The following is a 26,109-nucleotide window of genomic DNA, read 5'->3' as shown; positions in this document are numbered from 1 at the left end:
GAGAGACAGAGCATGAACGGGGGAGGGGCAGAGAGAGAGGGAGACACAGAATCGGAAACAGGCTCCAGGCTCCGAGCCATCAGCCCAGAGCCTGACGCGGGGCTCGAACTCACGGACCGCGAGATCGTGACCTGGCTGAAGTCGGACGCTTAACCGACTGCGCCACCCAGGCGCCCCTGTCCTTCTTTATTTTGATTCCACTCTCAGTAGTTTCTCCTCATTAGGAGACCCTGTCCTGGAAGGGATCCCTGGCTGGCCAGTTTCATGTGTGCACAGCAGCTGAACTGCTCCAGCCCTTTTCAGTTGTTCTTTAAGGTACTTTTACAGATGTGCTAGTAGGTTGAGCAAAACCATGTTGGTGTCAGTCATGACTCTCAAGTTGGCCTTCCATGATTTTCAATAATACCACTTGACTCTTTTGAGGTTCTCCTGTTCTCAAGACCACAGACCTCTTTTTTTTTTCCTACTTCTTGCAGGAATGGCAGTGGGCAGAATTTGTGGCTGTTGGTTGTTTGTCCCCACTTATATTTTGGATTCATATCACCTCATTTTGTTGTAAATGTAGTCCTAAGTTTAAAAATTTTTTTTAAATGTTTGGTTTTTTTTGAGAGACAGAGAGAGACAAAGCGTGAGCAGGGGAGGGGCAGAGAGAGAGGGAGACACAGAATCTGAAGCAGGCTCCAGGCTCTGAGCCGTCAGCACAGAGCCCAATGCTGGCTCCAACTCACTGACTAGGAGATCATGACCTGAGCTGAAGTCGGACGCTTAACCAACTGAGCCACCCACGTGCCACCCCCCCCCCCCACCCGCCGCTAAGTTTTTAATTTTGCTCTCTTGTTTCTCTATTTTAATGGGTGAATTGAGCATATTCTAAGTCTTGGCTACTACTGCCATTACCACCTCTGGCCACCCACTCGCCATCAATTCCTTTGAAGAATAAATTATTTGAAAATCATTGTAAACTTCTCTGCTAAAAAAACTAGCTCTTCACGACTGTCTTGCTTTAGTTTGAGCCAAGTATATGGGCTTCAATCAGGTTTTGGCTTGAAGTAAAAAGTTGTTAATAGACCATGCAGGTCATCCAGCAGTTCTCCAGCCAGTTTCTTCCGGGTGTGACCCACAATGGTTGGCTTTGTATTTCATTTGGAAATACATCTTAAAATGTTTTCCAGACTACATGCTATATGTCTACTGTAGACAGGTAACACGTATTGCTTAACTAGTTGGCTTCTGAGTTCTTTCATTTCTTTCTTATTGTTCAGAACTTTAAGACAAACTTGAGATTTATTTAAGCTGAAGTTTGGCTTTAATGCAAATTCAAGATTATGTATATAATGTATAATGTATATCCCACCTCATATAACATAGCTATTAACTTTGTAAAATTCAAAGTTGAAAGCATCTTCATGGATCCTCTAATGTAGAGTTTCTCACTAGGCACGATTGACATTTTGTGCTGGATAATTCATTGTTGTGGGGGCTATTCTGCACACTGTAGGATGTCTAGGAGCATCCCTGGCCTCTACCCACTAGATGTCAGTAGCACCCCCCAGTTGTTAAACCAAAAGTACCTCAGAGAGAGGGAGGATTGGGATTGGGGTGGAGATCACCTCCTTTGAGAACGACGGGTGTCTTAATTCTCTCATTCTACGGTTGAAGAGCAGGCAGAGAGAGGAGCAGTCATTTATATAAGGTCACATGACTATGTCAAAACTGTTTTCTAGACTCTCCCAGAGGACATCATCACAAAACATAATTATGCATAATTATGGTCAATCTCTGAAATGGAATATTTAAAAGATTTTGAAAAAAAACAAATAAAAGATTTTGGAAATCATGATAAAAACTTTTTTGGACCCAAATATTATTTTGATCACCTCTATTGCAAATATTTACTGTAAGAAGAAAAAGCATTCAATGTTGGCTCTTGAGATGAAAACTAAAACTTTCCAGGCATGTCTTTGGACTTTGGAGAAATTTGGAAAATAGTTTGGATCATAGGATCCTTTGGATTGTTGACTTTTAGTAAAAGGATTATTTTGGGATTGCTTCTGTTTTGGAATTTTCCTTAACAGAGTTTTTCAGGAAGAAGAAAAAAAATTTGTGTCACCAACATCTTTTTAACTGGTAGAAAGAAAGCCTAAATCCAATCTGGTAATGCCTTTATCACCATCTTCTGGAGACTTTTGAGAATATATTGTTCCAAATTTTGTACTGTCTTTGAGAAATTTGAGACAAATGAGATAGAGAATGAGAGAAATGAAATCATCATGAATGTTAAGATGTTCATCATAGGTTTATTATTAAACATTTCTCCATAGTAGCATCGATGACTCCTTTCTGGTGTTTTATCAAGTATTGTTGTTTTCCTTCTCATATATTTCTCAAAACTGTAAGTTTTAGATATACTAGAAGAAGAATGTAGAGAAGACTATCATAAAATTTGCTGCAGTTAAGCTGGACTATAATTTTATATATATTTGTTACAGGTTATAGAATGGTATAGATGCACAAAAATATGGGTTTGGTTTTGTTTTGTTCACATTCAACAAAATTTCTCTGTAATGCTTCCTCAGATGTCAGTCAATGGGATTTCCTCATAGGTAAGTTCCATTGAAGAAACCTTTTCATTACTTCTCCCCTCATGGAAATCCAGTATAAATGTTCCTCATTTTGCACTTCAGCTAGTGGTAAATTATGTTTGAATAATTTGGAGGGAAAAGAAGTGAAATAGAGAAGCAAATAACATGTTTTCAGCCTATAAACATATATATACCATTTCCTATAGCCCTTAAAGCAACTCTGGGAGTAGGTATTTTTATCACCATTTTCCAGATCAGAAATATTCAGTCGTATAAATGAAATATATAAAATATCCTATAAGTGAAGCTGTTATGTTTGCTTTACAGTTGACAAAGCACTTCAAAGATACTGAATGTGTATCTGAAATGTCTAGTAACTGATTTGGTAGCCTTTTATTAATATTTATGCATAAATTATCTGTAGGTTTAAAGCTTTTCAAATTTATATCATCCAATGAAGCTCCATAAGAGAGAGGACCTTATAGTCTAGCTTACTTGTAAACAATGCATGGTATGTAATAGATGCTTGCAAAATATTTGTTGAATGAATGAATGAATTTGTAAAGATAGTATAATAACGTTCACCTCAAAGAATTATAAAAAATGGGGCGCCTGGGTGGCTCAGTCGGTTAAGAATTATAAAAACTGAATGAGATAATGCAGCAAATCACCAGACCCCGTGCAGAAACCCCATGAGGGCTCATTCCTTCTTTTCATCGTGATGTCTTTCCTGATATGTGCTGCTCGCGTATCCATCCTTGACACTCACTGGTCACTGGCATTTACTTTGAGATGAAATCTTCCCCAGCTATTCTTGCTAGGCCTGGATCAGGTCACTCCAGCCTGGGTATGGAAGTATCCATTGAAAAATGAATGGCTTCTGAGCCAATTCCAGTTCTAAAGCCTTTTATATGAAATTAAGCTAGCAAGTATGATTCTAAGTATAGGGCACAAAGCACGAGACATTTGCTTGAGATGTTCAAGAGGCATTGAAAGGAACATTTTGGAGGAGAAAAAAAGGAGGATATGAACATTAGAGAACTATTTGCCTGTTGGTGTGGTTATTCTTCATTAATATTCATAGAACCTGCATCACTGCTTTGGGGCTGAGAGACTAGGTCTTTCCAAATGTTCATTGCAAATACTGTGTTCAGGTGCTCTCCTAGAACTCCCATTGAGTTATAAAAACTAATTTTATTTCATTGAATGTGTCGTGCAGCTCTATCCTGATGAATATATGACAGAGAGGGAAACAGAACAATTTTCTGCACTTTCCTTTTTTATCTTTAATTTCAAACCTAGTTCCCCTATGCATCTAGGAGACAGAAGAGGCTATGATTTTTAATATGTACAGTTATGTGCATTTTAACAAACTTTAAACTTCAGAGATTCACTGTGCCTCCCTGCTCTGCAGAGCGCTCGCTGCTACATGCATATTAATGAAGATGGAGAACAGGGAGAGAGAACGCTCCCGTATGGCAATTATGTCTGGGAAAGAGAACTTAGATTTCATCAAGTTTACTGATAATCCTGTATCTTCATATGGAAATGTGACTCATTTTTCTGAGATGCTTGCCTGCCATATATGTTTCAGAATATGTTTCAGAGTATTAAAAAAAAAAGAGGGTATATATTCTTCCCTGACACCTCCCGCTTGCAGTGGAAACTAATTTAACATAAAACTCTTAATTCCGATGAGCCTGAGGGGATGGATTAATGAGGGTTAATTTTGTATGGCAAAGAAAAGTAGAAAGAGCAGAATTTCTGCATCTTCATTTCCTGAAAGAAAAGTTATCAGGGCTTTTTGGCAAATCATAATGTTTTTGCTTGGAAGGGATAATTTTTTGAAGAAATGTTTTGGGAATCGGGAAGTACTAATCACACGTTACTACATTTAGGTAGTACAGCCAAAGATTGATTATTTTTAACGAAACTTGAATTTCGCCCATACTTCACATAACCTACCTGCAGGGTGCCTAACATTTACCTGCTTCACCTCTGTAAAACCTCAGTGTCCTCCCAGCCTCCACACTCACATGAAAAGCAACAATGAAACACACAGAGTTAAACCCAGGGGCTGTTTGTCTCTCATACTCAGAAACAAGTTTGTCAAGAGGGATCTCCAGCTGTCCTTCAATGCCTTTGTCCTTCCGCATGTCTGTTTTCTCTATTAGCTTTTGAGCTTCTCCAGGGAAGGAACATACTTATTCAGGTTTGTGTCTCCACAAACACCTGGCATGTTACCTGGCTCATCCTTGGTGACCAGTAAATAATTGTTAAACTGAATTACTGGATTCTGCTTTGTCGTCCAATATGCTGGCGATGTCATCTGGGAATACTGGTAAGCAGCCTGTTGATGCTCTCATCTTAGTTTTTAATGATGCAAAGACCCTTCCATGGAATTTAATCTTTCATGGAGTAGAAGGTTGGGAATGAATGAGCTCTAGGGTTCCTTACAGCTTCCAGAGACTTTGTATCATTTTTGTTAAAGTGGGTTTTAGACTCAGACAGACCTAGGTATGAATCCTGATTTTGTTGCCTGGCTGTAGTGTTGCCTTGGGAAAGTAACTTAACTTTCAGCGCCTAAATTGGCGGTGCTCCATAAATGTATGTTGAATGAATCAATGGTTTCTAAACCTCACTTTATCATCTTTAAATGGGAAAATAATATATATCTAGCAGTGTTGTTAAATACCCTACTTGGCAAACTCAGAAAGTAGAAAATTAATTTGCTGTCTACGGACATACCCTTGGATATTCACCTATCATTTTTTACTGCCCTTTCTACATACTTGTAACCTTTTGAATCATATATATATATATATATGTGTGTGTGTGTGTGTGTGTGTGTGTGTATAATTTCAGGGGAGGGTAGCATTTGATATTATTTTATATTAATATGATTCCCTGTTTCTACAAAACATTGTTTGCTTTTACCTTCATAGCCACCACCTGAGATTATTAAGGCTATCATCCACATTTCGCAGACCAGAAACCTGAGTCCCAGATAGAATTTGATTGACCAAGAGTTACAGTAGTAACCAAAGTATGACTAGAATCTAGATCTCCTGACTTAGAATCTGGTAGGCTTTAAGCTCTGTCCCGTTGCCTTCTCAGTGATCAGGACTTCTAAAATGAACCAAAACATTTATTTATCTCTGTGTCCTGTTCTTTTCAATGAAACACAAAGGAAAGGAGACTGGAAGCTTAGCTTAATGAGTGGCTTTTATACTGGTACACTTAAGTTATTTTTTTGATCTCTCCAGTTTGTTTGTGGGTGAAATGGAGAAAGAGCCCATTAAGCCTGACAGCTGTGTTTGTGTCGGTAGCTGTTGATATGCAGACAGGGCTGCAGGGAGACCCTGAGCTGGTCTCCTGGTCACTAAGTACATTAGGTCCTAAGAACGCCACACCTTCCCTTGCGAGCGTTTGAGGATTTGCTGGAGTTTAGAAGATACACAGAAGTCGTACTCAATTTAGGATTCTTAAACCTTAAAACTTACCCCGCCCTTCCCTATATTAGATAGAAGTTCATGCCTGATAGACTCAAGTAAGCTGATTAGCTATGGTGGGGCTGGGGAAGATAGAGTGGCAGAAACTAATGATTGTTTCAAGAAGTAGAATAGAATATTGGTTAAGTGTGGTTTCTGGAGATAATTGAGAGCTACTATGTGCAGTGTACTGAGGATATAGCAGTGGGAAAAACATCCCTACTCTCATGGAGCTTACATTTTAGGGGGAAGGGGAAAATAAAATAAATAAGTAAATGATATAGAATATTAGAAGGTTATTTGTGCTGTGGACAAAAATCAGTCAGGGAAAGGGACAAGGATACTATTAATCCCTCTTCTTTGGCCCATGGTCGGTGTTCATGATTCAACTTCCCAGTGTGTCAACTTCTAATTCTTAGACTGTCCTTGTTCCCCTTTTCCAATACTTTCTTCCTTTTTTTCCAGGCAAGAACAGTTCTTGAAGTTTGCATTGGTGTGGACAGAGTACATAGCCATCAACATGGCATGGATTTGAGAGTGAATAAAAAAAAGAAACAAAAAGAGAAGATAATCATTTAGCGGTAAGTAGGCATTTAAAGCCTACATTAAAATTAAGCTTTCTTTCTTTTTTGGCTCACTTTTTCCTGCATTTTGTATGTCTTTAATATTGAATTCAGTTATGCCTTACTCACCAAACTTGGTAAGGCAGGCATTAAGGAGTATATGGAGAAAAGACTCAGTCCTAACCATAGAAACCCTCACTGCCCAGTGGAGTGACATTTATATTTTCCACATACATTCTTTCTGTTTTCAGAAGGGATTTGGGCATCTGTCATTAAAATGGAGTAAACACAATGCAAACACTTGAAAGAAAGCCAGGACTAAGGAATGGAGGAGGCTGAATCACATTACAGTGACAAGGGTCAAACACGCCAGAAGCTTTGGAGCTTTCCAGCACTCAGGGTCAAAGGGAGGACACCTACCAACTTATAGAGAAGAGGGTTTTCTTTCATCTAATTTCTTAAAAAAAAATTTTTTTAATGTTTACTTTTGAGAGAGAGAGAGAGAGAAAACAAGTGCGGTTAAGTGGGGGAGGGATAGAGAGACAGAATCTGAAGCAGGCTCCACACTGTCAGCAAAAAGCCTGATGTAGGGTTTGAACCCACACTCAATCGACTAAGCCACTCAGGCGCCCCCCCCCCTTTTTTCTAATTTCATAAAGAAATTCTTCATGTTGGACAGTTAATAAGGAACAGGAAATAGTATAACAGACAAATCCTCATTAATGGTTTTAGAACAAGTGCAGAATTTTGTCAGTGTTGGGTGTGACCAAGAATGTTCCTCCACCTCCTTTGATCCTCTTAGGTTTCTGAAGGAGAGGTCAAAGGATAGGGCCTTGGAAAGGAACCCTGAGGAGCTACAAGGTGTCCTTTGAGAAGGCAGGTAAAAGCTTGGGGCCTTCAAAGAGCAGGAGAGAGATTTTCTCAGACATTCCCTGAGCTTACCATCTAGTGTTGGCCTTCCATGTCAATGACTTGCAGACATTTTTGACCATGTTCCCAAGTTAGAAATATATTTTACATCGCTGTCCAACAGAGACACATATACACAACCCCCTGAAGGAGAAGTCTCCCCAAATTTCAAAAATAATATTTCTCGGGATGCCTGCGTGGCCTAGTTGTTTAAGTGCCCAGCTCTGGTTTTGGTTCAGGTTATGATCTCATAGCTGTGAAATCCCCACATTGGATTCTGGGCTGACCACGGAGCCTGCTTAAGATTCTTTCTCTCACTCTCCCTTTGTCTCTCCCCTCCTGGTCTTGTGGTCGCACGCTCTCTCTCTCTTTCTCTAAAAAAACAAAACAAACAAAAAACATTTTTCATGTGATGAGTAAGGCCCTCTGAGTTTTTAAAAATTCTATCCAAAGACACCTGGGTGGCTCAGTCGGTTAAGTGTCCGACTTCAGTTCAGGTCATGATCTCATGTGAGTGCGTGCCCCGCATCGGGCTCTGTGCTGACAGCTGTGAGCCTGGAGCCTGCTTTGGATTCTGTGTCTCTGGCTCTCTCTTTTCCCCTCCCCCACTTGCACTCTGTCTCTCTCTCAAAAATAAATAAACATTAGAAAAATTTTTAATAAAAAATAAAAAATAATTCTATCTAATTCTTAAAAAATTATACAAATTCTATCCAGTTCTATTTTTTGATTGCTACTTATACCAAATACAAAATTTAATTTCATGTTCCACTAATGGAACCAATAGTGTAGTTTAAAAACCAATGCTTTATTTTTTTTAAGTTTATTTATTTTGAGAGAGAGAGTGCACATGCATGCAAGTGGCATAGGGGCAGAGACAGAGGGAGAGAGAGAGAGAGAGAGAGAGAGAGAGAGAGAGAGAATCCCAAGCAGGCTCTGCACTGTCAGAGTGAAGCCTGACTTGGGGCTTGAATCCACAAACTGTGAGATCATGATCTGAGCCAAAATCAAGAGTTGGACCCTTAACTGCCTGAGCCACCCAGGTGCCCCTAAAAACCTATACTTTAAGTAAATTGTTCTCAAGCAGGGAAACTTGTCAAACTTCACATGCATGTCTATCTCTAGATGATCTGATGTGTGTAAGGGGCATAATCTCCCTAAATTATGAGGGGGCTAAAGTGCCCCCTCACCATCCTCTAGCCAATCCAAAATGACAGATGTGAGGAAAAGGAAACAAAAGGTAGAGAAAGGGAAGGATTTTTTCTTAAGGCTTAAAGCAAAGCTGCTGTCCTCTGTCCCAAGGTGGGGGGGGGGGGGGTTCCACCTAACCAAAGGAAGTTTTGGGTTCCAATTAAGACATAAGCTACTGGACTACTACAACTTCCAGGAGACCAGCCAAATACATTTGTGCACTGAATAGAGTGAATCCAAGGAGATCCCACCTTCACCAAAGCCAAGGCTTTTAATCCTTACATATGTATAAAGGAAGGGCTTCTGTGGTCCCAGTGCCAAAGATCCCGATGCAATAACATACATGTGTCCTTCAGGTAATAGGCTCAATCAAAACTGGACCCTGACTCCCATCTGCATTGGATGTATGGTGACCCTCTAGGCTCCAAGTTTTCTTAGGTGTTAACATCCCAGGGTGCTTGTATCAGCATGACCAGGAATTTTGCAGCAGAATCTTGGAAGCATAGAAATACACAGGATCCAACTGCAGAGTGGCAGTCTGTCTGGGTGTGAGGCTTCACTCCCACATTCAGAGCTCAAATAGGTGGGGTAGTACCTATCATACCTGATACTCAGAATCATTGTTTAATAATCTTCCTCTATGACAGAAGTATTTTCAGCAATTATGAAATGAAACAAAAAATAATAAGAGCCAGAAAAGAAATATGTATGTTGACATTTTCAAAATTGAAGTTGGTATATATAGTCCTGCCAATAAAAAAAACATTAAAAACTTAAAGAATGAAATGAATATTATAGTCGAAAAGGAAAAAAAACCTGTAGATTAATTGTGTTAACATGTTTTTTTGAAAAAAGAAAAACTTATTTGTTATAATGGTAAGCAATAGTATTACAGTTTCTGCATGTTTTCAAGCCACCTTCTGCAAAATTGCCAGTGACCTTGTTAAAATAGATCTTTGCAGATGCAAAGATGCATCATATATATATAATGGAATATTACTCAGCAGTCAAAAAGAATGAAATCTTGCCATTTGCAACAACGTGGATGGAACAAGAATGTATTATGCTAAGCAAAATAAGTCAGTCAGAAAAAGATAAATATCATGATTTCACTCATATGTGGAATTTAAGAAACAAAATGGATGAACATAGGGGAAGGGAAGGAAAAATAAGATAAAAACAGAGAGGGGGGCACACCGTAAGAGACTCTTAAATACAGGGAGCAAACTGAGGATTGCTTGAGGGGTATTGGGTGGAGGGGGATGGGCTAAATGGGTGGTGGGCATTAAGGAGGGCACTTGTTGGGATGAGCACTGGGTGTTATATGTAAGTGACGAATCACTAAATTCTACTCCTGAAACCATTATTACACTACATGTTAACTAACTTGGATTTAAATAAAATTAAAAAAATAGATCTTTACATATTCGTGTTCAGTATAGTCAGATATATTAAATCATCTTTGATTAGAGTTTAATGAACATTTTTTTTTTCCAACCTTTTTTTTTATTTTATTTTTGGGACAGAGAGAGACAGAGCATGAACGGGGGAGGGGCAGAGAGAGAGGGAGACACAGAATCAGAAACAGGCTCCAGGCTCCGAGCCATCAGCCCAGAGCCTGACGCGGGGCTCGAACTCACGGACCGCGAGATCGTGACCTGGCTGAAGTCGGACGCTTAACCGACTGCGCCACCCAGGCGCCCCTGAACATTTTTATTCATTTGAAATTTGAAATATTTTTTCCTATGAAGTAATGAATATTTAAAATAGTTAGGAAAAGGTTTAAAAATGAGAATATATTTATCAGAAATTCCTCAATAATCCGATTTTATAAAAAGTTTCAGGAATTTCACTACTGTCCATTTTTTGTTCCTTCAGGATCAATTTTAGAAGAGTAAAAAAAATTCTCACTAAAATATCTTCAGGAAACAATTTATCATAAATTTCTGTTATACATACTGTAAAAACTTCTGAGGTTTTTTTCATCTTCTGCAAAAATCAGAAATTGGCTGAATGATAGAGAACATTGACATGATGTAATCCATTGCTTTAGAATGAACTACGTAATTGAACTATCTCCAGTTCTATTTCCTCGGTTTACAAACACGGTGCTATTATTATTTAGAATCTACTGGGTTTTTTAAAAAAATTATTTATTTTTGGGCAAGTTCAAGCAGTGGAGGGACAGAGAGAGGGGGACGGAGCAGGCTCAAGCAGGCTCTGAGCTGACAGGCTGACAGCAGCAAGCCTGAAAAGGGACTCGAACTCACGAACCAGGAGATCATGACCTGAGCTGAAGTCGGATGCTCAACTGACTGAGCCACTCAGGGGCTCCTAGAATCTACCATTTAAGGACAGCCATATGTAATACCACAGGAATAGAGACACAAATTATAGCCAAAACAAGCAAGCCTGAATGGACTGTATCATTGGAGTTCTCTGAATTAACTTCCGGGTAGAATATAAACTATCAAAGGATAAGAAATACAAATGTAGTGATTTGAAATTTATACATATTATTAAAACTCAACCCTCTCCATAGAAATTGTTTTAAGCTCAGAGCAACAGAACAGTTTTCCAAGAAGAGCATTTATTGTTGACTAGGGTGGACCACTGCCACCTCCCACCCCTGATACACCACTGGGAGCATGTCGATAGTTGAAGCACTGACTGATCTGAGCTGTGCTATGATAAATTTCATCTCCGAAGGGCATTCTGCTACAAGGGTAACAAAAATCTGAACACTCTGTCCTCAATAACATTCTTGGTCCTAAAGTAAAGTGACCCATCATTAACACTTGTTTTCTTTGAGGTGGGATGGGTGTGGAGGGCAAACTTGTGCTGCCCCTACAGACCAATTCTTTTGGATCAGAGGCAGTGTGTTTAGAAGCAAAAAGAAAGGACTGCATCCCAGCCTCGGATTCCCAGGTCTGTCTCTGGTTTGTGCTACAAATGTGGGCAAGTTACTGAGTCTCTCTCTGCAGTGTATTCTCATCTGTAAAGTAGGAGTAATAACAGTACCTGCCTCAGAGATTTTGTGATGATTAAATGAGATGGTGCATGCAAAGTGCCTTAAACAGTACGTGGTGCATGGAACACACTCTTTTGTATAATGGTCATTAAGGGCATGATAGAAATGTGCAAATCAATAAAGGCAATTCTTTCATGGGTTTCAGCAAATGCCATAAAAAACTTATTTCTTAGACCGATCTAAATCTAGTTTAAGTAAAAGCTGGATTTATCCCATTTGTGGTATTTTTAAAAAGTGCTATGCCATCTATACATCATTCTAGATTTACACACACAGGAGACTGGATTAGGTCTGAATTCCTATGACAGGTACCTTCAATCGCATAGTGGCTCAAATTCCCAAGAAGATCCATGGAAGCAACTCAATTATAAGGAATGACTTGAGTCTGAGGGAAGCCAGACCTCTGTAAGGGCTTGAATTACCCTTTGCCACCACCCAAGTGGAGGCCCTTATCAGATTTGCACGATGAAAAATATTTGATTTCCCTGAACTTGCTGCCTCGCAATTCATCCTGATGACTAGTATTCCAATTATTTTCATCCTCTCATACTTCTGTTCAAGAACCTCTTACAAAGAAGTTAACTAGTAGGGTCAACAGATTGAAACTTTGTTTCAAAGGGGTTCCCTGGGCTTTAGCTTCTTAATTCTAGCTCAGCTTTTAACAGCTTCCAGAATCTAGCTTCACTACCACTGTACCGTACTTCTCTTTACTTATCCATTAAGACAGTACCCTTACTGTACCTGCTCATTCTTTCTCCAAAGCCTTTCCTTTTCTTTACCTCTAGTACCTTTTCTCCTTAGTACAGGGGAATATTTCTCTAAGTCTCTCAGCATAAGATGAAGAAAACTGAGACTCAGAAAGTGGAATCACTTGCTTAGGTTGTCATGTTTAGCTTGCTCCATGGCAGAGCTGATCGCAGAATTCTGATTTCTAATCTAGGGCTTTTATTCTGAGGAACTGTTGCAATTAAGTTTCAGAATGCAGATGTAGCTAATTTTCCTTCCTTCACAGGTTTTTCTATACCTGGGACCTGCTTTGTACTTACCTCCCAATAGACAAGAGCCTTAAAAACTCTTGGAAGTAAGTTTCAGTGAGAGTCAAGTGTGTGTGTGTGTGTGTGTGTGTGTGTCTGTGCGCGCGGGCGTGTATGCGCGAACGTGTCTTCTTGGGAAGTCAGGGTGGAGAATAAAGCCAAGAGCAATATTTAATTGACAGAGGTAATTTTGTTTTGAATGAGTATTTGAGAATATAGCATTTCAGTAAGTCGTTCCCTTTTAGCCTGGGTTCTTCAGTCCGCAGACTTGCATACCACATCAATATCCCTTTTGTCACTTTTGGCCAGTGGCCCCATGGTTTGGAATGGTGATTTTATCACTGCTGACTGCCATTTTGAAGGGACAGGGCTTTGTCGTCTCTCTTACCTGTTTTCACTGAATAGAGGCAAGGATTGGAAGCCGATGTGTTCTCACTTCTATTAAAAGTATGCTTCCCTTCCACACTCAGATATCACCTCACGCCAGTCAGAGTGGCCAAAATGAACAAATCAGGAGACTATAGATGCTGGAGAGGATGTGGAGAAACAGGAAACCTCTTGCACTGTTGGTGGGAATGCAAATTGGTGCAGCCGCTCTGGAAAGCAGTGTGGAGGTTCCTCAGAACATTAAAAACAGACCTACCGTATTACCCAGCAATAGCACTGCTAGGAATTTACTCAAGGGACACAGGAGTACTGATGCATAGGGGCACTTGTACCCTATGTTTATAGCAGCACTCTCAACAATAGCCAAATTATGGAAAGAGCCTAAATGTCCATCAATTGATGAATGGATAAAGAAATTGTGGTTTATACACACAATGGAACACTACATGGCAATGAGAAAGAATGAAATATGGCCTTTTGTAGCAACGTGGATGGAACTGGAGAGTGTGATGCTAAGTGAAATAAGCCATACAGAGAAAGGCAGATACCATATGGTTTCACTCTTATGTGGATCCTGAGAAACTTAACAGAAACCCATGGGGGAGGGGAAGGAAAAAAAAAAAAAGAGGTTAGAGTGGGAGAGAGCCTAAGCATAAGAGACTGTTAAAAACTGAGAACAAACTGAGGGTTAATGGGGGGTGGGAGGGAGGGGTGGGTGGGTGATGGGTATTGAGGAGGGCACCTTTTGGGATGAGCACTGGGTGTTGTATGGAAACCAATTTGCCAATAAATTTCATATATTGAAAAAAAAATAAAGTAAAAAGTCCTAACAAAAAAAAAAAGTATGCTTCCCTCATTTCACAGTAATAGGCAATAAAATGTAAATAAACATACTTCAGTGGAATTTTGCCAGGCATAGTATTTAGGTATAGTGCATATAAGGATGTAGTTATTTTTAACTAACTCCTATCAACTGACATAATTGAGTCTAACGGACTTATTTGAATATTTAATATTGTTTAATTTTGTAATTCAATATCACCTAATTTCATAATTTAATTTTTAATATTAAAAATGAATATTAGTGTTTATGACTATTTAGACAATGAGAATATTTTAAGAGGCATACATATAAGGAGAGATTCTTCAGAAAACTTGCATAAAATAAATCCTGTTTTTATGAAAACTGTGAAGAAACTGGGGAATTAAAATATGCTTAAGACTTTGTGCATCTATATTTACTTCATAGATTAGACAAATGCATAAATAATAATTGAAGAAAAAGTTCAAAGTATAGCTGGTTTATGTCACTGCTGGGCTCCAAGCCTAGAATTTTTAAAGATAAAAGTTTGGTCAATGATTTGACTCGTATTAGTTTGGCAAAATGTAGAAAAAATTGAGATGATATGGATATATATTGTCTTTGCCTCCCACACATTTATTTTCCTCCAGCCATCATAGTGATCACTGGATTCAGTTTAATTCTAGACACATTTAGAGTACGTACTAGGTACCATATTCTGTGCCATGTGCTCTGGATGATTCAAAATCAAATAGGATGCATTTAAAATTGGTAGCAAGATAGGCCCAATACAACTGAACCTAAATGTAGTACAACTAAATGTAGTGCTATGAATGGAGTAAGAAAGTCTTTTTGATGGAGAAAAGCTTCACAGAGAAGTGGATTTTGCTGGTGGTAAAACAGGGGAAGGTCATTCTAGGCAGAGGGAGCAGAGGGAGCCAAAGTACACCTTGGGCAGCTTAGAGTGTGTGGATGGGAAAGAGAAGAAGATGGAAGGTAAGGGCAGGGCAGGTTACTAAAGGCCTTATCTGCATGTCAGAGGATGTAGACTCTTCTCCATGAGCAATGGAGGAGCCACAATGATGATGATAATAACAAGAGTGTTGAGTACAGAGAAGGTATGGATGCCTGACAGCCCTGAGTCTCCTGAGGAAGGAAATGGTAGGATTTCTGCTGAGCCTGAGCACTTGGCATTGAGGCTGGGATACTGTGGACAGTGTAGTTAAATGTTGAATATTTGCTGTAGGGGATGGGAAAGGAAGCCAACCAGTCATGAGCAAGAGGATTGGCAAGTAACATTCAGCTAAAGACAAAAAATCACAAAGTTGTCATATAGCTAATTAACACGGTTATACAAACAGAGGCAACATTCAACAGTCAAGGTGAAGTCAGTTGGGTTGATATTATTGATAACTGATCATTTCACAGACACATGTTTGATGTCTCCACAGTCCCTCAAATGCCGTAGTCACTCATCGTTCATCAAGATCTATGATGAAGGCCAAAAATGTGCTGGTGTGTCCTGAGGGGTGGGGGTGGAAATATTTTACCAAGAAGAGACATTACGCCTTTTTGACAAGAGACAAATGTTTCATTCAAATGCTGCATTTCGCATATTGGAAACCATAATGAATTCTTGTGCACCTCTCTGCCTAGTTCACAATGTCAAGCCCAGGCATTGAAACACCTCAGGCTTTCCTCACAAAATTAAATTTAATGTTACACCCTCCAGTAGAATGGTGCATAAATCAAGCATTTGATTTGCATGGACTATAGCAAGCAGCTCTCTTCTGGATAAATATAAACCCAACTCTGAATATTATGTCAGGGACAGGAACAAAGCAATCTAGGACTTCCAATAAAAGTCTGGTACCAAGTATAATTCATGCTGGTATTACACTGCTCTGTGTCAAGCCTGTTATTAAAACTCTTGTTTTAACCTCCTTTTTTCATTTCAAAGGAAAATGTTTTTCTTGACCTTCCTGTATTCAGAAAACCAGTGCACAGTCAAACCAGTACTATTTATAAACTGGTGTCTACTCGTGACAATCATGGGCATGTTTCTTTTTTTTTTTTCCCTCCATCTACACCGACCCAGCATAGAGTACAGCAAGGGTTACATGTGAGTAATCAGGTGGAAAGAAACAAAACAAAGGGCATGGAATAAAATACACCATGGGAGATTAGGTTACATGGATATTCACTAATGTTCTACCTCTGGCCATAGTCCCAAAAGGATACTAAGAACAGTTTCTGAGCAGATAAGTCTTAAAAGTGATGGAATAGCCAAAGTTAATACACATTCAGAAGCAGAACATGCATCCAATTCAGGAAGAGTGAGCCTAAATATGCATCATTTGGTCTCGTTTCTGGCCTCCAGCATATGCTGAGTTGTACGTTTTCCTTACTTGTATTTTCCTCATCACAGGGTACCTGAACTATCTTTACTAAAAGTAAAATTACTGTGATATGAAATTGAGGGAGGCCCTAAGATTAGAAGCATTTTTACAAATGCAAAATGAGTCCACTGTAAGTCCCCAAAGAACATAAATAGATCACAGACTCACACTTATTCTACTCTACATCAAGGCCTGTCATGTTTATTCTGGAATGCTATAGAGGTATTACAAACAGAGCTTGCTCCTAAAGCCAAGTGCATTTCCAAGAAGGCACAGCTGTCTGGAACACATAACCAGGTGAAGATGTGAGCCTGAGGGCTAAACTGATGATTTGGTATCTGCAGTGTAATTTCTCCCAGCTGTCCACAAACATCTGTTAGAATTTGGAATGCTTCAAGATCTGAATAGGTGAAAGCAGGTGTCTGAAAAAATAAATTTATGATTGTTTAAGGATAGTAAATTAGGATTCATCCACTTATTTGTGAATGGAATTCATCAATAGATATTTATTAAAAGAATACAATATGCCAGTCTCTGTGATAGGTACTATGAGGGGAAGTAAACATGAGTTAGATTCTACTTTCAAGGAATTTATGTAAATGTTAAAAAGGCATATGAGATATGCAGAACTATTGTACAAAGTAAAAGTGTCATAAGATATATAGATACAGTTCTACGTGGCATGAGAAGGATACATTATTTTTAACTGGAGGAAATTAGGGAAAGCTGAGCAGTAGAACTTGGCCATGCAAAATAAATAGGGGCAGGAAAGGGAAATCCCATGTGGGGGGTGGTGGGGTGGGCACGGTCAAACACTTGGAAAGGGGAAATTCCACCAAGAGACCATGAGTAATGAATAGTGACTGATTCCATGTTACTGAACAAGTGAATGAATGAAGACAAGTAGAGGCATATAAGATTGGAAAGGTAGATGGGCTGGGGGATGGTCACTGAACCCTGGACTAAGCAGTTTAGACTTTTAAAATTAAGCAATATGGAGCCATTAAAGATTTTTGAGCAAAGAAATGACATGATCTAATCTATGCTTTAGGAAGATTAATGTGATCATAGCATGTAAAGTCGATTAAAGAGCAGAAAGACTGGTATTAAGGAAACCAGTTGGCCCTGGAGAGAAGTAATGAAGACCTAAACCAGGACAGTAGCAGTGGGAATAGACTAGAAAGGACAGGGTATTATACAAGTAGAATCCACAAGACTTGGCAGATTGGTGAGCAAGAAGTGAAGGTTGATAGCGTTCAGTACAGGGTACCCCAGAACATGACACTTTACCATACTGAGTATTTAAGCTGAGAGAGTTTGACAAAATGCAGAAGCAGGAAGGTAACTGTGACCTCTCCCTTCTTCACCTTTCCAATGAAACAGACCAATGTGAGAGGTGCCCTTCCTATACCTGAACCCTTATTTCTGAAGACATAGGACCGCCAAGAAGAACAAACAGGCCTTGCTAAATTTCCCCTATTACTACCATTACCTCATACTTCTTAACGTATCATATTTATTCTTCCACTTTTCATCAAACTCAGCATAGAATACTCAGGTTTGTCTTTTGGGGTTATTATTATTACTATTATTATTATTATTTTGTGAAAGCTCCCATGCCATATAAAATTTATGTTAAATTCATTGATATGCTTTTCTCCTGTTAATCTGTCTTTGTCAAGTGCACTTTTTACACCCATCCAGGGACCCGACAAGGGTTGAGGGAAACTTGCTGAGGTTTTGAACAGAAAAACCATAGGCATTCACAATAAAAACTCAAAAACTTGACATTATTTTTATCTTAAAAAGATCAATGCTTTTGTAAAACAGAATGTAATATAGTTGCTTCATATCTTTTACCTTAGCTCAGAATGTAATTTGAAATCACCTGCTATTGTAGGCTACCCATTCCACAGAGTAATTTGGGTAAAGTTGAGTGACTTCTTCTGAAATGAGGGAAAGAAGAGAAATAAAATGTTTCAAAAAGGTTGCTGTGGTTATAAAATCAGCATAAAAGTTTTTGGCATTTCTCATTCTGATTAATCCACTAATATTTTTAGAAATCATCACAGAGAGTCAGAGTTTAGCATGTCCCAAATAGAGAAAATGGATAATTTCAGGTACATTGACCTCGTTGATCATGATTTAAGGATTATTGGAAAAGAGCAGCATCTAGTCCAATCCAAGTTTATTTTGAAAGTACAGTCAGTCCACTTCATGGATAAGGTGTTTTCTAATTGACTGAAACACCAAGCAGGCTGATCCCTAAGCCAGCCTGTCAATACTCATACAGAGAAAACCTGTGCTTCTCCCCCACCCCCCACACCAACTCTCAGGCCAAGTGATTAACTGTGCATCGGTCATTTAGCGTAATAAATGTGAAGTCGGAGAGATTGAGTGTTGCCACAGGACTCCTGCTGCGGAAATAAATGCCCTCCCACCTTGGCGTGCTTAGAGCAGACACAAAGAATTTGCTTTGAAAGTGTTAAGGAGCAACAAGCTCCCTTTCAGTTTAGAAAGTCTTATGTAGTTAATCCTACCTGTCAGCCAACGTGGAATGTGCTGCTTATGATCGCTGCCTTCTGAATTTGAAATAAGTCTGTTTTAATGGGAAACACAAAGTGAAACTTTAGTGTCATTAGGATGTCGTTTTCTAACATTTGACTCAGACCAGCCTTAAAGAGTGTTACTTCTCGTCTGGGAGAAGCATGGGAACTGGAAACAGTGGCTGTGGAAGGAAAGAGGACTCCATTTTGAACATTTCTTCTCTGCTCTTAGAAGTCTGGTGCAGTTGGTAGTCTGCTCATCGCTAAACAGGTGCAACAGAGGCCCTTGTTCTCTCTTAAGTTTCCTCAACCTATTGAGGAACTGGCCTATTTTAATTTGTCTGCCAAGTTTCTGATTTGGTAAATTTATGAAACCAATAAAATAGCTAGTATAATCTGGTGGTTAATTCTAGTTAATGCCTCTGCCTGGAGTATTTGATCCAGGTTATTGCTACTGTAAAAGAGACACGGTTTCATATAAAAGGAAGCAGCAACTGTTTGATCAAATTGGGTGATATCATTTGGGGCAGGGCATTTTCAAATCAGTGTCCTCACATCTTCACTTGCCAGCTCCAGAAATTTGCCTCTGACCCGCAATAAATAGTTGTGGTTCTCAAGCTATTTAAGCCTGATTAAGGCATTTGTTATGCATTTGACAGTACACAATAGTGCACGATGTCAATTCTCAGTTGTCATCATCATGATTAAAAAGGGTAGAAGAGAGTGACCTCTATGTGAGATGAGTTGTATTAAATAATAAGGATGCCATGAACCTCTAATCCAATCAGAGTTTAGCCAAAGTGAATAAAAACCCTAGCAAGATCTCCAAACAAAAAAGTTGCTAAGCAAATGATGCTAGATTTTCTTGTTGACAAAAAGTACTTTCTGTGGTTCAGCCACACCATATTTTCAGTTGTTAGGGGATGTTGTGATGAATACAAATGACAAGAATGCAATTTACTTCAGAGAAGCACCCCACATGACCTCCTTGTTCAAGGTTGGCTTATTGGAAGTTTTTTAATTTGAAAAATAATTTAAGTTGAGGGAGGCAGTGCAGTCAAAATCCCAGCAAAGAGAAGATTTTAGCATGAGACGAAATGCCTAAACTGTAGTGCCAGTGGGTTAAAGGATCTCTCTCTCTCTCTCTCTTTTTTTTTTGAACAGGCCTGACAAGTGTTCATTGGGTCAGTCCTAAGAAGGAGCCAAAAGATAGCAATTAAAGCCACTCTTATGTGGATCCTGAGAAACTTAACAGAAGACTATGAGGGAGGGGAAGGGGAAAAAAAAAGAGAGGGAGGGAGGCAAACCATAAGAGACTCTTAAAAACTGAGAATAAACTGAGGGTTGATGGGGGGTGGGAGGGAGAGAAGGGTGGGTGATGGGCACTGAGGAGGGTACCTGTTGGGATCAGTACTGGGTGTTGTATGGAAACCAATTTGACAATAAATTTCATATTTTAAAAAAAAGCTTAAAAAAATAATAAAGCCGGGTTCTCAGGAGAGAGTGTCTCTGTGACGTCAGACATCCCATCTAGCCCACTTATTCACAGAATTGTCTGAGAAACTCCCTTTGCTGAAGCCCATGTTTTAACAGTGATGAGTCGAATGAGCAACAAGAAGGACAACTGAAGTTAAAAGATCAATTGCAGCTTTTATTAAGAATCTACCATGTCCCAGGCTCTATGTTAGACCCTTTGCATGAATGATCTCTTTTACTGCTGACGTCAACAACTGAGGTCGATGTTATTACTACCTCTGTATTACGAAAGAGGAAAATGGTTGAGTAATATGCATTGGCTGATATGTGGTGGATTTGGCCACCAAACTCCAGCAGTCTTTCATTCTTGTTTTCCCAACTGTTAATGCTTTAACCCCTCCTTAAATACAAATCATGTAGACAGATTTAAAAAAATTGAAGCTTGTCTTTTAATCACGGGAGATACTGGTTTTTTTTGCTTTACTTAAGAGATTCCTAAAGCTAATCTGTTTATAAAATGATCATTACCTATTCATTTAAAAAGTATTTATTAAGCATCTGCTGTGTGCCTGGCACCGTTGATGTTAAGCAGATAAAGGATAAGATATGGACACTGACTTTAGAAAATCCTCCGTCTACTGGGTTAACTTGAACTAAGATACAACTATATTCATATATCTATCTTTTGGGCATAATCATGGTCTTCACGGTCAACATAATGACAATGCCCAACGTTTTTATGGAGTTTGGTCACAATACAATGTCTTGAAAACGTTATTTCATCTGTGTTTTACAATCCCCTATGAGGTGGACAGGGTCAATTTTTCACCCCTCCGTTGTGGTTGAGGGAGCTGATATTCACAAGGTGGAATCCCCCTCGCTCAGGTATCCTGGATCCAGCTCTCCTTAATGAGCTCCACCCCGTGACCAAGACATCTGCAGAGGCCTCTCCCGTTTTGTTTTTGATGCCGCATGTGAAGAGAGGTATGAATTTCACTTTACATAAGTAATAGTCTTTGCCTTAAAGACCTTTTATTATATTTATTTCTTCCAGACAGACCTGATAGAAGTCTGTCAGTCTGTCTCTGAACCGTGTTTAGCCCCACTAGCAGGCCCATTTCCACTCACGATTCTGGCTGCCTCCTGAACTGCTGTGTGAGCAAATGAGATAAGTACGAAATATTCCTACGCCACTGGCTCCATGCTCTCCTCATATTCAATCACGAAGACTAATGAATCAGAGATGATTGCGGTGGTAAAAATCCAAATGCAGATTTTTGCTGTCCTTACTAATGAGAGAAAAATATAGTAGACCATTGGCCTAAAGGCTCCAGATGCGATTCCTTTGTAACTTAGAGTGCATTAAAAAAGCTTCAGTCAGCAAGATAAGTTAATTTTTTTATGACCTTTATAAACTCTTTTAGCCTGTATCTCAGGAGCTTCTCTTAAAGATTAAATTTTTAAAAATCCTTTTAGCTCAGGCCGACACAGTCTTTTTTGTTTCAAAGGCTACATCCAAAATCTATAAAGAAACTCTGTTCGTGACAATTATTGTCAAAGTAATGATTAGGTAACATGTCATTTTTAGTTTTTACTGTTCTTGTCTCTATGATGGTAATCCAATAGAGCTCACTTCTTAATGTAAAAGTTGCGTAAAGGATGCACCATTCCCAGTTGACTTTGCCTACATTTGCAAATTCTTGAAAAAGCAAATTGAATTGTCACTGGCAGCATCTCTTTCACACAATGACCATCGGGTTAAGTGGGAATGTGAGGCACTGATATCAAGATTTCATTAAAAGAAAAAAAAAACTCTTCAAACTGGTATTAATGTATCGTTGGGTCCACGGGCTTCAGTAGACTCTATGGTACAATTACCCAAAGGTGAGGGGTGTCATTTTACAGGAGAAGAATGTTGGAGGAATGTGAGGGCTCTTCATTAATGACATCACAGATTTAATTGTTTGCATGAAATACATAGTTTCTTCTAAATTTTTTGGTTGTAGGGTATCAGCTTCTTTTAAACACTGTATTTGTAACTGGCTTGATTGGTGACTACAAGAGTCATCATCACAGGCATCTGTCACTACTTCTATTATATCCAACCTGCTGACCCAGAAAATCTGTGGTTGACACAATTGATTTCTCTATAAGATTCATTCAGCATTTATTTTATTTTTGACATCCACCTACAAGGTCCTGCAAAAACTCAGCTCCTGCAGCTCTGGGTCAGAGAAATATAGTCCTTTATACAAGGTGTGTATCCTCAGCTGAGGGGCTGGAACAAAGCATGAGTGTGACTTAGAGTGATTCACTGAAATAATTGGATTTATTAAAATATGTATGAGTTTTGGAGACTGGGCCATTGAGGACATGGTGCCAACTTCGCGAGATTTTTGCCTTTGGAAATAACAGCAACAATAGCAGCAAATAAATGAGAATAATGATAATGATAATGATAATGATAATGATAATGATAGGAAAGGCTCAAGTTACAGGACTTGCTTTGCACTGTCAAACTCTTAACCTCTGCATCATGTTGCTTTCTCGCCTTCCCTCTTGGAATCTCTTCTGCTAGATCCCAGAAAGTGTCTTGGTTGCAAACCAACATGTACAAAATGCATGTTTTAAACAGGTGCTTGACAGTTATCTATTACTTCTCATCTATTATCTTTGTGCTACCTAATTATATAGAAAGGTTACATGATTTTTTTTTCAAAGCATATAGATAATTAAGTGTCAGACTCAGAATTCAACCTCAATTGTTTATCTTGTAAATAAATCGACATCTTCCTCTGTGCTCTAAAATCTAATGATCTGGCTTGATCATGCATCATCCTATGAACTTTACTGAGAAATGAGCAATGGGAAGGAACGTGGAGGAGGTCTGTATAAGATTGCAGTAGTAGTCTTTGCTTAGTGAATTCACATATCTAAGCAGATTAAATTATTTCCCTTTTTATCTTGTTTGATGAGACTTTCAGCTTGCACCGAATTTCAGCTCTGGACAGGTCTACTTAATATTTAAGACTTTTCTTTTTTTTTTTCTGGTGATTTCAATGTTTTATTTTCATTTTAATAACTAAATGGTAATATGCAGGGACCACATTTTCTAGAGAAATCTTTTTGGTTCAACATAGAAAGAACCACATAAAGTGTTCTATTAATCATATACATAACTGGGCAGAGATTTTTTAAAGTGAATATCCTTTGTCAATTTCTTCTGATTCTACTAAATATTGTTTCTACTCTGCAACAAAAAATGAGTGAGTGTAATGATTTTGGAGAGGAAGCAGCATCATTGGCTCTATCAAAGATGAAACACTTCCCGAGATCTTGGGGCTGACTTTTACTATAGTGCCACCATGAAAGATCTGAAGATCATTATTTACTAGAAATAAAGGAACAAGGCAGAAATCGATTACTACGACACTAGATTTATGTTTCCATTGCTCTCTATATACATCTCTATTTGTCCTAACTTCACGGGGAAGATATTTAATACATAATGGAAGGAGGCTGTTGCTTTTGATTTATTTTTTGTTTATTATTTTTGGCATCCATGGAGAAATTCTGGAAATCAATACTGTGTGTGTGTGTGTGTGTGTGTGTGTGTGTGTGTGTGTGAGTGTCTGGGTATTCTGGGCATAGTGTAGGTTTAAAGGTTCTGGAGGGATAAGAAAACTTCCTCTACTTGCTGTGTTCTCTTTTAATAAGCAAATTATATTATGAACTCACATAAAGGAGCTACTTTTATTTCTTTGTATGCTTTACATTACATTAGGAGCACAGATACAAAGGCTAACTTAGCCATAATTGCAACAAGAAAATTTTTTGTAGTATTTACATTTATAGACTATCTCCTCCTTCTCTAGAGCCCAGGAAGTGACTCTCATTAATCCTACCTAACTCTCTGTTAGCAATTTATTAGAGAATTAGAATACATATCTTAGGTCTATGAAGGCACAAATACAGAAATGTTAGGAAATTTTAAGTTTATTTTGAGTAAGAGTTGGCTGGTAATACAAATAAGGTAATATGGACCCTGTCTTTAAATACTTTAAAATTAAGCATTTGGACTTGAAAAAGGCATGTAGAGGGTCAATCAGCACTAATTTATCAAGACCATGTAAACAAGAAACTATATTTAAAGGAAGGCATATGTTTTATGCTCCATGAATTTATGACAGCTGACTAGAAATTTAGAAGGATGGAATACATGTAATGAGAATAAAAACAAGCTGTTCATTGTTATATAATGGTAAAAGAGAGTGGAGAGGTAGAGCTGGAATACTTTTAGAGACTCTTGAAGAACCCAATGAAAAAATATATTTGAACCGGATTGTTGCTTTTGAAAATACTGGAGTGACATGGTTGAAAGAGCACAGATTAAGTCCTGACCTACACAGGGTAAATCCTGAGAAGTAGTTAGGTCAAGTACTGAGACTGAAATTTTACAAATGAGAAATCAAATTCACAGAAGCCATGTAACAGTATTAACAGAGACATGAAATACAGATTTTGGGGAACTGGTAACCAGCAGCAGCAAATAGGTTCTCTTTTGGATGTTTTGAATGTTCGATGTAAAAGAAAAAGCTCTTTAATGTAACTTTAATCCAGAACCTCCCAGGTCTTTAGCAGCTATGAGAACTGAAAGAAGAATTTGGGGCACAGACTTCACCTTGAGTTTTACCTTCTCATGGAGTTGACCTGACTCATAGAGTTGACTTGACCTTATCATGCTGAACTTCTCTGCCACTTTATAGGCCAAGAGCGCCTGTAAAATCTGCCACCCAAGCATGAACAAACTCTTATTCTTGGTTACCTCTAATCAAGATGAGAAAGTCTTGGTTTTAAAAATCAGGGTTACTAAATACTAAAGACAAAAGGAAATAAAGAGAACTTAGAAAGTTGAGTTAAAAAGAAGGAGTTTTCATCCCATCACTGCTAACTTGTTCCCTAGTTGTAGATTTTGCTTCAATATATACTTTGTCTTCTAAGATACCTACCTCTAGTCATAGAGGGCAGGTGGACCTTCAGTTAAAATTTTTCTGACTCTTGTTTTTCTAGCTGCTAACTTATATTTACCTGGTGGACGCCATTGTAATTTCCACCACCCAAGAACTGCTTCTTGGTAACACTTTTTTTTTTTTTCCTGGTTCAAAGACCAGAAAAAAATTCTTCTCCCTGGAGTTCTGGTTTCCTGTCTGGGAGATTCTCCTCAGTCATGGCTGGTTGTTAGGACTATGGTTATTGACCATCTTTCTTCAAAGTATGATAATTCCATAACAATACACTAGACAATAAAGTTAACATCAACAATAACAAGAGACTATTTTTTTTCCCACACAGTGCCAGTATTCTAGATACAGAGGTCAAAAGAAAATTAAGAATATGTATTTGGAGTTGAGGAAAAGGAACTACATATTTGGGGCTTGTCAACATAGAGATACAAGTTGAAGTGACTGGCATGGTTAAGATTTCCCTGGGAGGTTATTAGTAATACAGTTGAGACCAAGGACAAAATCTTGAGAAATAACAGCCACAGTAAGGATAAGGGGATTTAAAGAAGATCGAGAAAGCTGTATTGGTGCGAGTGGCAGTGTTATGGAAATTGCATGCACTAAATGCCACGTTGAGTCAGGCAGGGTTAGAATTAAAAAACTGGGTTGACCTCAGGAGGTAATTTGTTATCCTT

The 26,109-nt window shown here is 38.6% G+C and overlaps 1 long non-coding RNA gene across 2 annotated transcripts in view; it reads left to right on the top strand.

Moving 5' to 3' along the window:
* The window catches only part of LOC131507366 (uncharacterized), a 139,907-nt gene that overhangs the window by 111,796 nt on the left and 2,002 nt on the right, over positions 1-26,109 (top strand). For both annotated transcript variants that reach the window (XR_009259468.1, XR_009259467.1), the window contains exons 3-5: positions 4,757-4,923; positions 6,539-6,654; positions 21,297-21,395. This is a non-coding gene — a long non-coding RNA (uncharacterized LOC131507366). The remainder of the gene's footprint in view (positions 1-4,756; positions 4,924-6,538; positions 6,655-21,296; positions 21,396-26,109) is intronic.

The sequence above is a fragment of the Neofelis nebulosa genome, chromosome 3 (genome assembly GCF_028018385.1).
Source record: "Neofelis nebulosa isolate mNeoNeb1 chromosome 3, mNeoNeb1.pri, whole genome shotgun sequence".
Taxonomy (NCBI): Eukaryota; Metazoa; Chordata; class Mammalia; order Carnivora; family Felidae; genus Neofelis; species Neofelis nebulosa.
Note: the sequence above shows the minus strand (reverse complement) of the source record. Positions and strands in the feature narration are given on the sequence as shown.